Below are 15,869 nucleotides of genomic sequence, written 5' to 3' on the forward strand. Positions count from 1 at the left end.
TTTAATATGTTACCAAGACAAATGTATTCCCGAAATTTCATTAGTATATATTAATCATTTTTTGGTGTTGCGACATTTTTCGGTCAATGTATGTGGTATGTAATGTGTTTTATAGTGCATAAGTCCACCAGTGTTGGAGTAACAAATACACATAAAATTGCTTACGAGGATTTCATTTATTAACCAGTTGCTTCGTCAGAAGTAAGAAGGAACTTCAGGGTTCATAGTTCCCTCGACGTCGAAGTCACTAGAAACGGAACAGCAGTTCGGGCTCTGAAAGGACAAGCAAGACTGTCTGGCCACCGAGTTCTTTTCAAAAGAATCAGTCAAACATTTGCCATAAGCGATTTAGGGAAATTACGGAAAATCTAAAACTGATAGGTCGGACAGGGAATGATTTGTAGGTCCTTCCGAATGGAAGGCCCGTGTCTCTGCGAGTGTGCCACCTGGTATGGTCGCCTATTGAAGAATTAAGAAAACCAAAACGTAAAAAAGACAAAAGAGGAACAATGAGACCTATGTAACACTGTTCTCCATAAAGCTTCAACTTTCATCAGCGACGCCACGACTGATTTTACTTTGTTCTTAAAATATATCGGACAGGGTTCTTGTAGTGGGTTCGATGAACGGACCGAATTCGATCTCTGAACCTGATGAAGCCACAATTAATAGCTCTCACGACACTGTCTCTTCGGTAATACAGCCTACGTTTTCCTGCCATTTATGTTAGTTTATAGCGAGTGACACCAACCCCACAACTATTGTCCTGTGTTTGTGCGTCCAAGCAGAGAGCTAGGTAACTATGTATGAGCTCTTTCCATACAGCAATGGTTACTCGGTCGGCTCTTTTGAACTCAGGTCCAGCTGCGAGATGCACTTATAACGTATGACAGCTCTTCACGAACCTTTATTGAAAAACTAGAAACAGAATACCAAAAGATGGAGTAGTTTTATTTAGAAAATAAATCAATCTGAAATAATAAATTTCTCGATCTTGGTATATGTACTTACGGTACAAAATCGGGTTGTTGTAATTTTAATAACAAAATAATTGTTACAAAAATTTGTCGCAGTTAACAGTTGTTAAAAATGAAGTATGTCGCATTCAATCGCCACAGGTAGAGGTAATGTGTAGTGATCTACATCTACATCTACATGGCTACTCTGCAATTCACACTTAAGTGCCTGGCAGCAGGTTCATCGAACCATTCTCACACTCCTTCTCTACCATTCCACTATCGAATGGTGCGAGGAAAAAGGAACACCTAAGTCTTTCCGTTCGAGCTCTGATTTCTCTCATTTTATTATAATGATCATTTCTCCCTACGTAGGTGGGTGTCAACAAAATATTTTCGCATTCGGAAGAGAAAGTTGGCGATTGAAATTTCGTAAATAGATCACGCCGCAAAAAAAAAACCGCCTTTGTTTCAGTGACTGCCACCCCAACTCGCGTATCATGTCAGTGTCTCTCTCACCCCTAATGCGTGATAACACGAAACGAGCTGCCCTTTTTTGCACTTTTTCGATGTCCTCCGTCAATTCCACCTCGTAAGGATCCCACACCGCGCAGCAATAATCCAGCAGAGGACGGACAAGTGTAATGTAGGTTGTCTCTTTAGTGGGTTTGACCTTAGAACCACCTCTGATAGATTGAAAAACATTTAAAATTGTTAGGAGAGCGTATCACGAGTTTGTATTAACTGCAGTTGTGGGTTATGGTGGCAGTGTTTGGGCGCACAGGTTACGACTGGTCAAATCTGCCGACGCAGTAAGAACATTTCACCCATAAATTTTGTTACCAAGCTTTGGAGCCTTCAGTAACTCAGCTGTAGGCGTCCTAATTATATTACTGGACGTGTCCCTTGAACCTAAAAATAAGAGAAAAGCCTGCCATATGTTGGCTGAAGGAAAACCATTATAAAGAAAATACGCGAAGTTCTTGGGAAACCAACAACAAATCCGATGGCAACGAATATTTTAATATATGCAGAATGGCAGCAGAAATGTAATTCCTCAGACACAGGAAGGAGGACGCTTCAATTTCTTACTGATACAAACAGATGGCTTCAGATAAATTTTGAGCCAAGTAGGGAACTGATCCATTATCTTTCCGGACATGGCCATACCCTATATATCTGAATAGAATTGGTAAGAGGGTAATGATCACCTGTGACTGACGATTTTGGCACACTAGATCATGTCCTATAGGAATGTCCCTTTGTTGAAGACATGGCAAGTACTGCACGGCAGGCTTTAAGAGGTGAAATTCTTTACGACATAATTCGAATAAAAGAGGGTTTTGATATCTTAAATATTGTAAATGATGCTGCCTCAGAAAAAGTAGGGCCTGTTTATAGCCAACAGACGTCACAGCAGAAACGAGTTAGAACTGTTGACGACCCTAAGGAAAATTAGGACTTTTGACGACGCTACGGAATAATAACGAACCGCAGTAGCTCTACGATTGCTTGGTCCAGTAACGGAAGAGTAAAATGAGGTGGCCACAAGTGCACGCAAAAAGAACGGAAAGAGTCAGTGAAGTGATGCGCTCTGACAGGTCACCAGCTGTTTGAAGGCAGCGAAATATTGAGGGACCCGATAGGGTGTTTGATATGCTACGGAACGTAGAGAGAGAGAGTACATACATTCCTATAGTAGTAAATTTTGTTTGTGTGTGTGTGTGTGTGTGTGTGTGTGTGTGTGTGTGTGTTCATCTCAGACTACAGTAAACGGAAATAGTGAAGTCACACAGGACAATATACCATTTAATTGTTCTCCGAGGGGCAGGTGACCCCAAAATTATCATATGTGATCGTAGTAAAAGTATTAATATTAATGTTAGTAACATAATTTTCAGTAATAGTAGTAGTTCCTGTAGAAAAACCAAAGTGGTCGTAGCTGTAACATTCACTTTTTACATTTGTAAATAGTTGCATTGTTTGTTATTATAGTAGCAGTTTACGATGTTGTAACAGTGCTAGCTGCAGTAAATATGAAGATGATTCTAAAATTAGTGAAGACAGTTTGAAATAACGAAAACATGTGGCTTTTTTTCTGTCGTAGTAAAGGAACGCCCAACTAAGATTGGACAAAGACGTCATAGGAAAACTATATGTAGAGTAGCGTATAAATATCCATCTAAATGTTAGAGCGATAGTAGTATAAAGGAATAAAAACCAGGAAAAATAGTGTGATGAACGTTGTAAACTTAATTCGATGTCCAGAATAGAAAATAAGAAAGGAAAATATGTAGCGTAGCATAAAGATTCACATAAATTTAATTCTATATGTGACAGTCCATTGTTATCACCAAAAAATGGACGTAAACGTACATGCTCTCCGCTATCAGGTGTCTCAACTAGGGATAAACAGCATAGGAGAACGGCCCTATTTTGTAATTATACCGAGGAAATATTCAAATGGACATTAATTTCATAAGCTTTCTTATAAAATGCCACTAACAGCTTATGTGAACCTGAGCGTTCTCCTTTGTTTGTTTTCATTCTTCTCCTACTTCTATCTTCCCCACAGATGGCAGCTCTTAGCAGTGTGACTCATATCATATGTTACGTTGCTGTACAAGCCAAATTGAAACTGAAGAAACTGCAAAAAGGCGGGAATTTAAGGAGATGGGACCCGGATAAACTGAAAGAACCAGAGGTTGTACAGAGTATCAGGGAGAGCATAAGGGAACAATTGACAGGAATGGGGGAAAGAAATACGGTAGAAGAAGAATGGGTAGCTCTGAGGGATGAAGTAGTGAAGGCAGCAGAGGATCAAGTAGGTAAAAAGACGAGGGCTAATAGAAATCCTTGGGTAACAGAAGAAATATTGAATTTAATTGATGAAAGGAGAAAATATAAAAATGCAGTAAATGAAGCAGGCAAAAAGGCATACAAACGTCTCAAAAATGAGATCGACAGGAAGTGCAAAATGGCCAAGCAGGGATGGCTAGAGGACAAATGTAAGGATGCAGAGGCTTGTCTCACTAGGGGTAAGATAGATACTGCCTACAGGAAAATTAAAGAGACCTTTGGAGAGAAGAGAACCACTTGTATGAATATCAAGAGCTCAGATGGCAACCCAGTTCTAAGCAAAGAAGGGAAGGCAGAAAGGTGGAAGGAGTATATAGAGGGTTTATACAAGGGCGATGTACTTGAGGACAATATTATGGAAGTGGAAGAGGATGTAGATGAAGATGAAATGGGAGATAAGATACTGCGTGAAGAGTTTGACAGAGCACTGAAAGATCTGAGTCGAAACAAGGCCCCGGGAGTAGACAACATTCCATTAGAACTACTGATGGCCTTGGGAGAGCCAGTCATGACAAAACTCTACCATCTGGTGAGTACGATGTATGAAACAGGCGAAATACCCACAGACTTCAAGAAGAATATAATAATTCCAATCCCAAAGAAAACAGGTGTTGACAGATGTGAAAATTACCGAACTATCAGTTTAATAAGTCACAGCTGCAAAATACTAACGCGAATTCTTTACAGACGAATGGAAAAACTGGTAGAAGCGGGCCTCGGGGAAGATCAGTTTGGATTCCGTAGAAATGTTGGAACACGTGAGGCAATACTAACCTTACGACTTATCTTAGAAGAAAGATTAAGAAAAGGCAAACCTACGTTTCTAGCATTTGTAGACTTAGTGAAAGCTTTTGACAACGTTAACTGGAATACTCTCTTTCAAATTCTGAAGGTGGCAGGGGTAAAATACAGGGAGCGAAAGGCTATTTACAATTTGTACAGAAACTAGATGGCAGTTATAAGAGTCGAGGGGCATGAAAGGGAAGCAGCGGTTGAGAAGGGAGTGAGACAGGGTTGTAGCCTGTCCCCGATGTTATTCAATCTGTATATTGAGCAAGCAGTAAAGGAAACAAAGGAAAAATTCGGAGTAGGTATTAAAATTCATGGAGAAGAAGTAAAAACTTTGAGGTTCGCCGATGACATTGTAATTCTGTCAGAGACAGCAAAGGACTTGGAAGAGCAGTTGAACGGAATGGACAGTGTCTTGAAAGGAGGATATAAGATGAACATCAGCAAAAGCAAAACGAGGATAATGGAATGTAGTTAAATTAAATCGGGTGATGCTGAGGGGATTAGATTAGGAAATGAGACACTTAAAGTGGTAAAGGAGTTTTGCTATTTAGGGAGTAAAATAACTGATGATGGTCGAAGTAGAGAGGATATAAAATGTAGACTGGCAATGGCAAGGAAATCATTTCTGAAGAAGAGAAATTTGTTAACATCGAGTATAGATTTAAGTGTCAGGAAGTCGTTTCTGAAAGTATTTGTATGGAGTGTAGCCATGTATGGAAGTGAAACATGGACGATAACCAGTTTGGACAAGAAGAGAATGTGGTGCTACAGAAGAATGCTGAAGATAAGGTGGGTAGATCACGTAACTAATGAGGAGGTATTGAATAGGACTGGGGAGAAGAGAAGTTTGTGGCACAACTTGACTAGAAGAAGGAATCGGTTGGTAGGACATGTTTTGAGGCATCAAGGGATCACGAATTTAGCATTGGAGGGCAGCGTGGAGGGTAAAAACCGTAGAGGGAGACCAAGAGATCAATACACTAAGCAGATTCAGAAGGATGTAGGTTGCAGTAGGTACTGGGAGATGAAGAAGCTTGCATAGGATAGAGTAGCATGGAGAGCTGCATCAAACCAGTCTCAGGACTGAAGACCACAACAACAACAAGCCAAATGATACTTAATTCGTCACACGAAATCAATTGATTCATGTTACGATGAATGGAGACATCGACACGACATACAAGAAACAGCAAGGCACAAAATCATTCTAAATGCGAAAACATTCATGGTCAAATATAACTCGTCTTACAATTGAAATGACAGTAATCGGGTCCTTTATACAGTCGAAATATCTGGATGAGCTCTTAAGCAGTGACACACACAGAGCCCATTTTTTCGTTTTGTATTGGCAGTGTTTCTTTGTGGTGTCAGCAAGGAACATAACGGGTGTCGCTCCTAAGAGTCGTCAGACGAATTTTCCTGACGTTTCGGCAAATATTTGCAATTTCGTTTCGCTATGTGTAGCTGCAATCAGCCCAAACAAATACTGTGCATCAAATCTTTCATGCGATGCCCTGTGTCGACGGGAAGTGTCGTTTTGTTTCCCTTTATAAGCAAAGTGACTTTTAAAGCGGAATTTTAAACGCCCATTCGATACAACGGTCCCCGATTGATCTGGTGCGATAGTCGTTTTGTCAGTATGTGTTAATAGGGACATTACAACACGAAGAATAAACAGTACTCCAGTAGCGCTAGCGACTGAGCAGCGCTGCTGCATGGCGACTGACAATCAGTGTGGGCCAGGGCGTTGCTGCCGCTGTTGGAGTACTGATTATTCTTCTGATTTTCTGTCGCCGTTAATACGTATCCGCGAGACTAATATCGCACTAAACTGTTTGCGGACCGCTTTGTCGAATGCGCACGTAAAGTTCCATTTTAAAAATCATTTTGTTCTACAAAATGGTGTAGAAATATAGCTTTCATTGTTATTGTAGTGGCAAAGAGTGCTACCCAGATCATTCTTATCAAGAATTGGGGCGATTATATTGTATTTGATATCACAAGATAATGACTACACCCAGAAGAAGAAAACTCTTAGTCTGAATGTCAGAATGTGTTCGAATAAGGAGAACTGTTGTTGAAATGTAGGCTCAAAGGTGGCTCTTGTCTTCTGAACACTAGATATAATTGTAAGTTCTACCCCTACTTCTGGAGGACTTCTGCCATTCTTCGTCCCACTTTTTCGTGACTGAACCTCAAACTCTTCGTAGGAAATCGATAGCTGGGGTTCGACAATGACTAATTTCTACATTGTAGGTGGCCCTCAAAGGCCAAAGAACATAAATTTTTTCTTTAAATTCTGCACTGTGGTATTCTTCAGCACAGGCGGGAATGTTGTTGACGGATGCGAAATAATGTCAGCATCTCCATGTCATGTACCACCGGTTGATTTCTTCTTCCGTTGTCTAAATGCTTCAGGAGAGTAAGCGATGGTCTGCAATCTGATAACGTGATGGACGATTTCACCATTTGTTGATAAATGTCTCGGGATTCTGTAGAATGGCCGTAAGTCCTTCTGGATGTATAAATATTTCTTTGCTTTTGGCTCTGCGATACCAGTAAGGTCCTCCGAGCGATTCATCGGTACGTATAAACAGGTCTGACTCTTTTCCATTTGGAGAGATAATCTGCCAGAAATCGGCATCTCCTCGCATAAAAATGAGATATTACTCTACTGGCTGAAACAATATACCCTAACAACTGGCATCTAAGAAGTGTAGTCTCTGAGCAGATCTACTCTTGCTGGTACAGGGATTTGAGTGGGTAGAGGCCTCGGTTCAAGAATGAAGTCGTGGTAAAGGCACAAGGCATAAAATAACCAAAGTAAGTAAATGGGAAAATCTATTCACAATGTGAATCCGATAAGCAGGCCCGGAAAGCAAGCCAATGTGTTCCTAGATCATTGCACAAAACTGTAAAAAACAATGATGTACGTATCTAGCATCTGGATACAGTTACACTCATGGCTCGTGACTGTCAGCTTTGCAGCAACATAAATGCAAACCTTAACTGTGCAGGTCAAGATGATCTAGAATTTTGCATTCTGAGAAAGAAGTATCGATATTCTGCACGTGAAGTCGCAGTTAGCACCGTCAGAATGTTCATAGTCGGCACAAACTTTCAAAATTGGAGGTTCCGTTGACGTTATCTGAAACTGGAAGTAACAGTAGTCGTCAATCTCACGCTAGAGCACCCATACGTTAGTTACTTTTGTTCATCATGATGTAGTTAAAAGTGCATGCTGGAACACCGTTCTGTGATACTATGTCATCGACGGCTCGGATTACAAACGCCACGTGAAAACGGAAAAGTTAAGTTTTACTTTAAATGGTACTACACTAAATTGAGGAATTAACCAAGTGTATACGAAATCAGCAACTATGGTTTCCTGGAATAAGCATAGTCAGTACAGAACTGTGATATTTTAAAATAAATGCAATCTAATGCTGTCTGATTAAATTAATATAGAAACTTGGTGCTGGTTGACGTTACTTCAACATGCAAATTACGTGCCAGTGTATCGGCTGTTCCAATAGATCTTCACTTTATGAACCCAGATACCCTATCTTTACACCTGACGCTTATGTTTTATTTTCCTACGTTTCAGGTTTCATTACCACCTCTGGTTTGTTCGAGGGTCACTCCAAAAGAACTGCACACAATTTTTATTTTAAATCCATCTTCTATCCTACATGTTTCAAAGTTTTACAGTGTGTAGATACATCCTTTAGGAACAATATTTTCATTTCTTCACATAATTTCCATCCCTCTCAACTGCCTTGCGCCATCTTGGAACCAGCGCCTCTACACTCGCACGGTACGCTTTCATCACGTAACGTGCTTGCCTACTGTAGCGTAATAAATATATAATATACTGAATCGACTGTGAGAAAGCTAAGTGGCTAAGACGTTATCTGAGAGACTCTATGATAATTATATCATTGACTCGGAATATTACTCTCTCTGTAGTTTACTCGTAACTAAGGGTAACTAGAGTTTTCTGTTCGCTTCTTTTGATGTTATGTGGAGAATTGTACAAGAGACACAATGAACCGTTATTATTTCATGAGAACAAAGGTGAGCGTCACGACCTTTATTAGTATTTTTGGAAGTATTGAAATAGCAGAATTGTTTCAGGTTGAATGCGAGGTGTACGGGAAGAGACAGTACTCGACCCTGCAATCTCATGTATGAATAGTTGCTAAAAATATCCAGCCGTCTCTCCCAAGACTCTTCATACGCGCAACAAACAGTAATTATTTTAACAGCACTATCAGAGACAATTTTATCACGTTGTTACGACCTTTTACTGCGAGCATAATACATCGACAACAGACAAACAAAAATAGACAAACACATAAAAGAATCTACCACACCACCGACTAACTGTACTGCGATCGACAACAGTATCTCCATACATCTTTTTCAACCTCTTGTGGGTGTTTCCCACTGTCTCGTTTTCACAGCACAGGAATTCAATGACAGCAAGTTGCTTCTGACGAACGTCAAGTGTAGCAGTCATCTTGAAGACATGCTGTGACGGCGCCACTTACGGGAACAGGTTGAACTAAGTTTGAAAACAATCGGGAAGGATGTAACTACACACTGTAAAACTTTCACTCATGCAGAATGAAAACTGTATTTTTATAAAAATAGTGTGCATTTCTTTTGTAGTGACCCCTCAAGTAAACTAACTCTAAAAGCGAACGGTGGACAGGAAATTGCTGTTGCTTATCCCTAATCTAGATGGTTCTATTAACTTTTCGTCTGTTTTGTACATCATTCAGACTTTGATATCACGCAAACTTAAGGTTGATTTCCCCTATTCTAAGCTACAAATCACATTGCATAGTTCCATTTTGTTGCATTTCCTAAGGCATGGAGTACACCTATTAAATTTCATGGCTCAAGTTCTCCAGATGAAATGCATTTTGACAAGGCCTACAAAGGCGTTTCCATGTTAAAGTGTTTAAGTAACGAGGTCTGTTAAACATATGTACAGTTTATCCATGCATTTAAGGTCATTTGAGATATAATATGCTATGGACTGCTCGCGGACCAGGTGAAAAACGCCTCCGTGTAGATATCTTCTTTTTCGTTGTCTTTGACTGTCACCGTGGATAGTAATATGTGCCGCATTAAAACAAGACGCAGTGGTCCTTCTTGCAGACTGTCCTCACCGATGTCAATTTGCCGAAGTCTTACACGATCAAATGTCGTCTCGAAATGTCACCGAACTATCCAGTACTTTCCACTGCGCGAGATAGTTTTGCTAAGAGATGGAAAAACAAACACCCTCCACTGGTTTGTCATGCAACGTTCTCGCACCCTGCAGGCAGAGTATTGTTCAAAACACGCATAACTTTTTTTGGTAGTTTTCTTTCATGCTGATCGTCTGGACAACCTCACTATGATTACATTTCTTTTGGAATAGCTAATCAGGTTTTTGATAGTAATGTGTAGCGAATTAATAGGAAGTCAACGTTTACTTTCGCTATTACTTGCTTTCCGCGCTACTTGCAGCCCACAGTATTTGACTTGCGTCACTACCACATGATCGGTGTGGCTACTTGTAATAGCGTTTTCTTCACCTTTTCTTCCCAATGTTCATTTCGATACAAGCCGTGAATTAAATTTCCAGTCAAAGACAAGAAACTGATTTTTTCTGTATATTGAGCGATTGTGTCTTCCTGTAGCTATTAAAAAAGAATAATTTATGTTCGCTGTGTCTAACTATTTCTATCACGAAACAAAACTTAGATATGAATATGACTTTTACACTAGAACATCTCTAACATGGAATGTGTATCACGTAGAATACAGCGAAAACAAAATGTTTCCTTATCTGGCACCGATGAAGAGACGTGCTTAGAAAGGTGTCTCGAAATAGTCAGTCTACTGCTGCTGAAGTAGAGCACGTATTCGTGGCTGATTAGGGGAAGGTTGCGCTCTGTTTTCATTTCATACCTTTGAGCAGGAGGTCTGCCGTTTAAGGGTACTGACAACTTTGAAGTCTCTAAAGAGGTAACTGTAGGTAAGTTCTAACACACAAGTTAGGAATGCTGTCTCAACATTGGTCTGAATTTATTTAAAGAAATAAAGATAATGTAAAATGAGTTGCGTGAATCGTTTATGTAGCATAGCTTGTCACCAATAAAAGGCAAGAGTTTTAACGACTGAGACACTACAGCCGGTTATAGATTTTATTTTGATAATTTCCTGTCTTACTGCGCAGTATCGAATATTAATACTTATACATATAGTGACTGACATTAGTGACTGAAAGAGTACTCTCCTACTTTCAAAGAAAAAAAACGTGAGCTTTGGTTCAGTTGCAACATAGGAACAGTGAAGACGATGTCTTTCAGCAGTGATGTTTGTTTACATGAACATGAGTACCCAGGAACTCACACTTTAGTGTTTGCAGAGTCTACATAACACCACACAAATTGTCGACCGTTCCACTCTCGCATAGCTCACAGGAAAAATGAGCACCTAAATTTTCCCGCGAGAGCTGTGATATCTCTTATTTTATTACGATAATCATTTCTCCCAATGCAGGTTGGTGACAGTAAGATATTTTTACATTCAGCGGCGAAAGCTGGTGATCGAAATTTCGTGAAAAGATCTCGCCGCAACGAAAACGTCTTTGTTTTAATGAATGCCACCCTAATTCGCTAATCATACCCGTGACACTCCCTCCCCTATTTCGCAATAATACAAAACGAACTGCCGTTCTTTGGACTTTTTCGATGTCCTCCGTCAATTCTACCTGGTAAGGATCCCATCCGCAGAGAAATATATCAGAGGACGGAAAAGATTAGTGTAGACGATCTCGTTAGTACAACTGTTGCATCATCTGAGTGTTCTGCCAATAAACCGCAGTGTTTGGTTTGCCATCTCCACAACATTTTCTAAGTGATAGTTTTTCATAACTGAACTCCCTAGGTATTTAGTTGAATTGACTATACTCAGAATTGTTATTTGTCGTGTAAGCGATATTTTACTGAATTTCGTAATACGCAGGTGAAGAACCTCGCACTTTTTATTTTTTAAGGTCAATTCACCACTTTTCGTTTTCATGGAGATATCTTATCCAAATAATTTGCAATTCGTTCTGATCTTCTGATGACTGTTTTCTCATATGGTGTTAAGTGTACGATCTGTAGCCGATCTGATAGTCCACGATAGGAAACGAAACACTGCTTCTTAGAAAGTTTGGATGGATCCGCAGATTGTCGCAGAAGAAGCCTTGGGGACTCATTCACATCGCCGTTTCGCAGTGTCTGCAGACTGACGAGATGGCAAAGGCTCTCGACTTAGCTTCTGAGATCTAATCAGAGTACCCTTAACCTGGCGGCCAGCTTTCACGTATTAAAGTAGCACAGACGACTGTTTGCCAATCGTTGGCATGGGCTTTTACTCGCCGAGTACATACGGCACCTGCGTAGCCCATAATGTTCACCGGCAGAGTCGTCGCCTATGACATGCCCCTTCACATCATCATTCACCAACAGTTCTCTAAGACTTGCGAGTAGTTCTGCAGGAAGAATGGATGTTATTGGCTCAACATGAGATTGAAGACATCATTCACAGTATTCCCCGTCAAGTCCTTATTTCTGCCAGAAGTGGTCACAACCCAAACTGAACACATTAACTACTTGTCAGAATTTGTGTACAAATCCGACAAGTTAGAAAAAAACGAAGAACGTTTTTGTCTGCGGTTATGCATGTTCCAGTTGCTTACATTCTGTATTTTTACATTGCTTCTACTTTACTATCACATGTTTATACTATTTTGTGGCAAAATAAACGCAGCTTTTCACATTTCTGATAGTTGCTTTAATTTTGGACACCATATTAATGCCATGGGCTATCAAATCACTTGCTGCTTAAGTTTGAAGCACGTTGTTAAGTAAAGCGTTAAATGAAAAAAATAACGAAAATAAATAATACAAGAAGCTATAAAAAAGTTTCCGTTTGGGAGCGTTGTTGCAGCATACATGCAGCCCAGCGCGACTCCGATGTGGCACCGACATGTAGACAAGGGGTTTGTGTGGCCTTGAACGGAAACTTTTTGATCGTTCCTTATAATTTTTGAGTTCGCTGCTACTTTCATCATAAGTGTACTCTATTATTTAATGGGGTACTTCCGAGTGTACAGTCGAGTTTTGTTTCCAATTTATGTAGAATACTCCGACGGTCGCCCCTTCCATCTTCTCCAGATGCTGCGAGTTAGTGTAGCAGCTGCCTGGACTCCAAGCAGACTGGCAGCGAGTACACGTAACGTGGAAACAAAAACTCGGCTACAGAGCCGGAAGTATAACACCGAGAAAGCCTGAGAGATTACTTCAGTATTGTTATTTACTTATGCGATGACCCTAAACAGGCTTATAACGTCGAGGAAAACCTGTAAGGAAACAAATTTTTAGATGTTAATAGCAATTTTCCATGAAACGCGTGCGCATGCATTTCCGTTACTGTCAGCCATAAATCAAACAAGACTATGACTATTCACCCGGTTCTCCTGTCGTTGTCCTTTGTTATATCAGTCTAATGTGAATACTATACAAGTAATTATTGGACACGCCCAACTACTGTTTTCTGAGCAGTGTGTTTCATATACAAACTGCAGTTTCTCAGTGCCCTACCTATGTACGAACTGAAGCCTGTCATAAGATTTACCTGAAGAGAAACTACGTGATCATTCCACTACATATCCACATTTTTTGATTGACACGATGAACTCCACGTATGACTCATGACCCATCTGGTCAAAGGCTGTGGCGTATTAAGTTACTCGATGACTTCACTTTTATATTCGTCTTTATTACGTGATAGCTGCCAATGTTCGTACCAACCAGATTTTTTATTAATAGTTGTATGTTGCCAATAATTCGCAAGCTGATAGAACGCCGTTAAGCCTTGAAGAGACCGTGCAACGAAAAAAAGTCAAGCCTTAATGTCTGGTCACTACCTCGGGTGAAATGAATGGTGTGAGTGTACGAGTCTTACGTCATGACGGGTGCCAATATGCTGCTAATGAATTATATAACTGTCTCTTGTCTTCGTTTGACACATAGCACCACCTTGACGATTAACCGGCGGTGTGAGCTACATCTTCAGGAACGTACAAATTACCATCAGCGGTCGTATAAATGTACGTTGTGAGGTGCAGCTCATTACCGTATTTGTTCTAGGACGTAATCTGCAAGGCAAATCACTACTCTTAACAGGAGTTTGTTGTCTCGTGAAGGGAAACCCTCTGAACAAGTTATTTTTTCTTGCTGGAGACGGCCTTATGACGCACATCCGTCATCTGCGTCAATACTTCGAGGCACAGGACGATGTCACAAGTGACTGCAATTGCGCCTCGCACAAACAGCCCAAGGTGACGATTCCTGAAGATGTTTATGGACCGGTACTTCAAGCGGGTCCTTACCGTTAGCTTTCTATAGGCTAGTCGTGAACGAACTAAACGAGTGAGCCACACGAAGTGGCGCCGAGAGGTTGAGGTCTCATATCGCTGGGAGGCCTGAGGAGACCCACTTGTCGTTCAAAGTGCTCGATCTGTTCATCAACATAAATCAAGCGCATGATCTATTACATTTGTTTTCAAGGTGACATCTACCGACACAGATCTCTGGTAGGAAGAAACAGGAATTCGCTGTTCTTTCAGTGGATGTGTAAGCGGTTAGTGTCAGCTGGTGTCCTGATGTACGAACACAATCAGTTGCAAAATTATCGTTACGTAGTGACACAAACCTGACACGTTCACTCTGTCTCGTCCTTGGCGCTTCCCTGGTGTCGCAAAGTCCCAATAGTAGCCGCGACCAGAATCCACGCATTCCTGCTCTGTGAGATGCGTAAGACAAATTACGAAACGTAATGCTACGCAGATTTACGTGGAAACGTGTTATTGGCGGACCCTCATTAATTCTCTGAGTTGTCTACAGTTATAAAATCAATGGAAGGAAGCGTCCTCAGTCATCTGTTCCATTAATAAAGGCCCTGTACTCTCTGAAAGACTCCGAGATACTACAGTGGACCGCAAAATATGCAGCCCTAACAGTTCGTTCACCATTTCCACCTTGCTCCTGCAGTTTCTGCGGTGCATCTCCACAAATATACACTCCCTGACAAAAAAAGTGAAGCATCCAGAAGACTTGGTCGGATTACACTGTAACACGGACACTCCATCGCCGGGAATGTAAATGATTGGAGTTGCAATCCTTTGTGACGGATGGAATGGCCACCAGAGTGCATTAGTACTGTTCACGTTTTAGTGTTTTTACCAGGCCTGGTGGCGGCCGGAGTGGCCGAGCGGTTCTAGGCGCTACAGTCTGGAACCCCGCGACCGCTACGGTCGCAGGTTCGAATCCTGCCTCGGGCATGGATGTGTGTGATGTCCTTAGGTTAGTTAGGTTTAAGTAGTTCTAAGTTCTAGGGGACTGATGACCTCAGAAGTTAAGTCCCATAGTGCTCAGTGCAATTTTTGAACCAGGATTGGTAGGGTATATGAGGGGCGTGAACAGCGTCTGACGTCGACGGATCATTGTGCAGGACACGGAGATGCTGCGTGCTAGTGTGAGGCACCTTTAATCAGCACGTGACAAAGTCTAAAAAAGACCTCATTGCGAATCTCCATTTGGCCGCCTGGTTGAATCACGCAACATCCAAATTTGTGGAAGATTCGGATGTGCCAGTGGACCGATGTTGGATTGCACGGGAATGTTAGAGGAGACACGGTCGTCGTCAAGTTTCCTGTCGACCACGTCTGACAACCAAAGAGGACCACTTCATAAGTGTGCCTATCATCCGAGAACAAATAATGGACTTCCTGCAACGTTCTGTGTCTTCCCGCACCATTGGTCCGAGACAAGCAGCAACCGGATTACATACATAGCCTGTTGGAAACAAAACAAACGGCTGCGTTTGGAGTGGTGCGGTAACCGAGAAGTATGGATTACTAATATATGGCGCCACACTACATTCAGCGATGAATCGCGGTTCTCCACCACCGCGGTTGGTAGCGACCTGGGGAAAGTCCGATTCTTTCAATGTTTTGGAGAGGCATAGCGGTGTTACTTCTGGCGTGTTGGGAATCATCGAGTAAGACTTACTGTAGCGGCTGTAATGATTGGAGGAACTCTGCTGACGCAACGATTCGTCACAGAGAACCTGTGTCCTCATGTGTTACCTCTCATACGATAACTTCTTGGAGCCATTTTTCAACAGGACAATGCTCCTTTACACTTGATA

The 15,869-nt window shown here is 41.3% G+C and overlaps 1 protein-coding gene across 1 annotated transcript in view; it reads left to right on the forward strand.

The window, feature by feature from the left end:
- LOC124797990 (mucin-2-like) overlaps positions 1 to 15,869 on the forward strand; it is a 134,909-nt gene that overhangs the window by 18,084 nt on the left and 100,956 nt on the right. The window lies entirely within an intron of this gene.

This window comes from Schistocerca piceifrons, chromosome 5, assembly GCF_021461385.2.
Source record: "Schistocerca piceifrons isolate TAMUIC-IGC-003096 chromosome 5, iqSchPice1.1, whole genome shotgun sequence".
NCBI lineage: Eukaryota > Metazoa > Arthropoda > Insecta > Orthoptera > Acrididae > Schistocerca > Schistocerca piceifrons.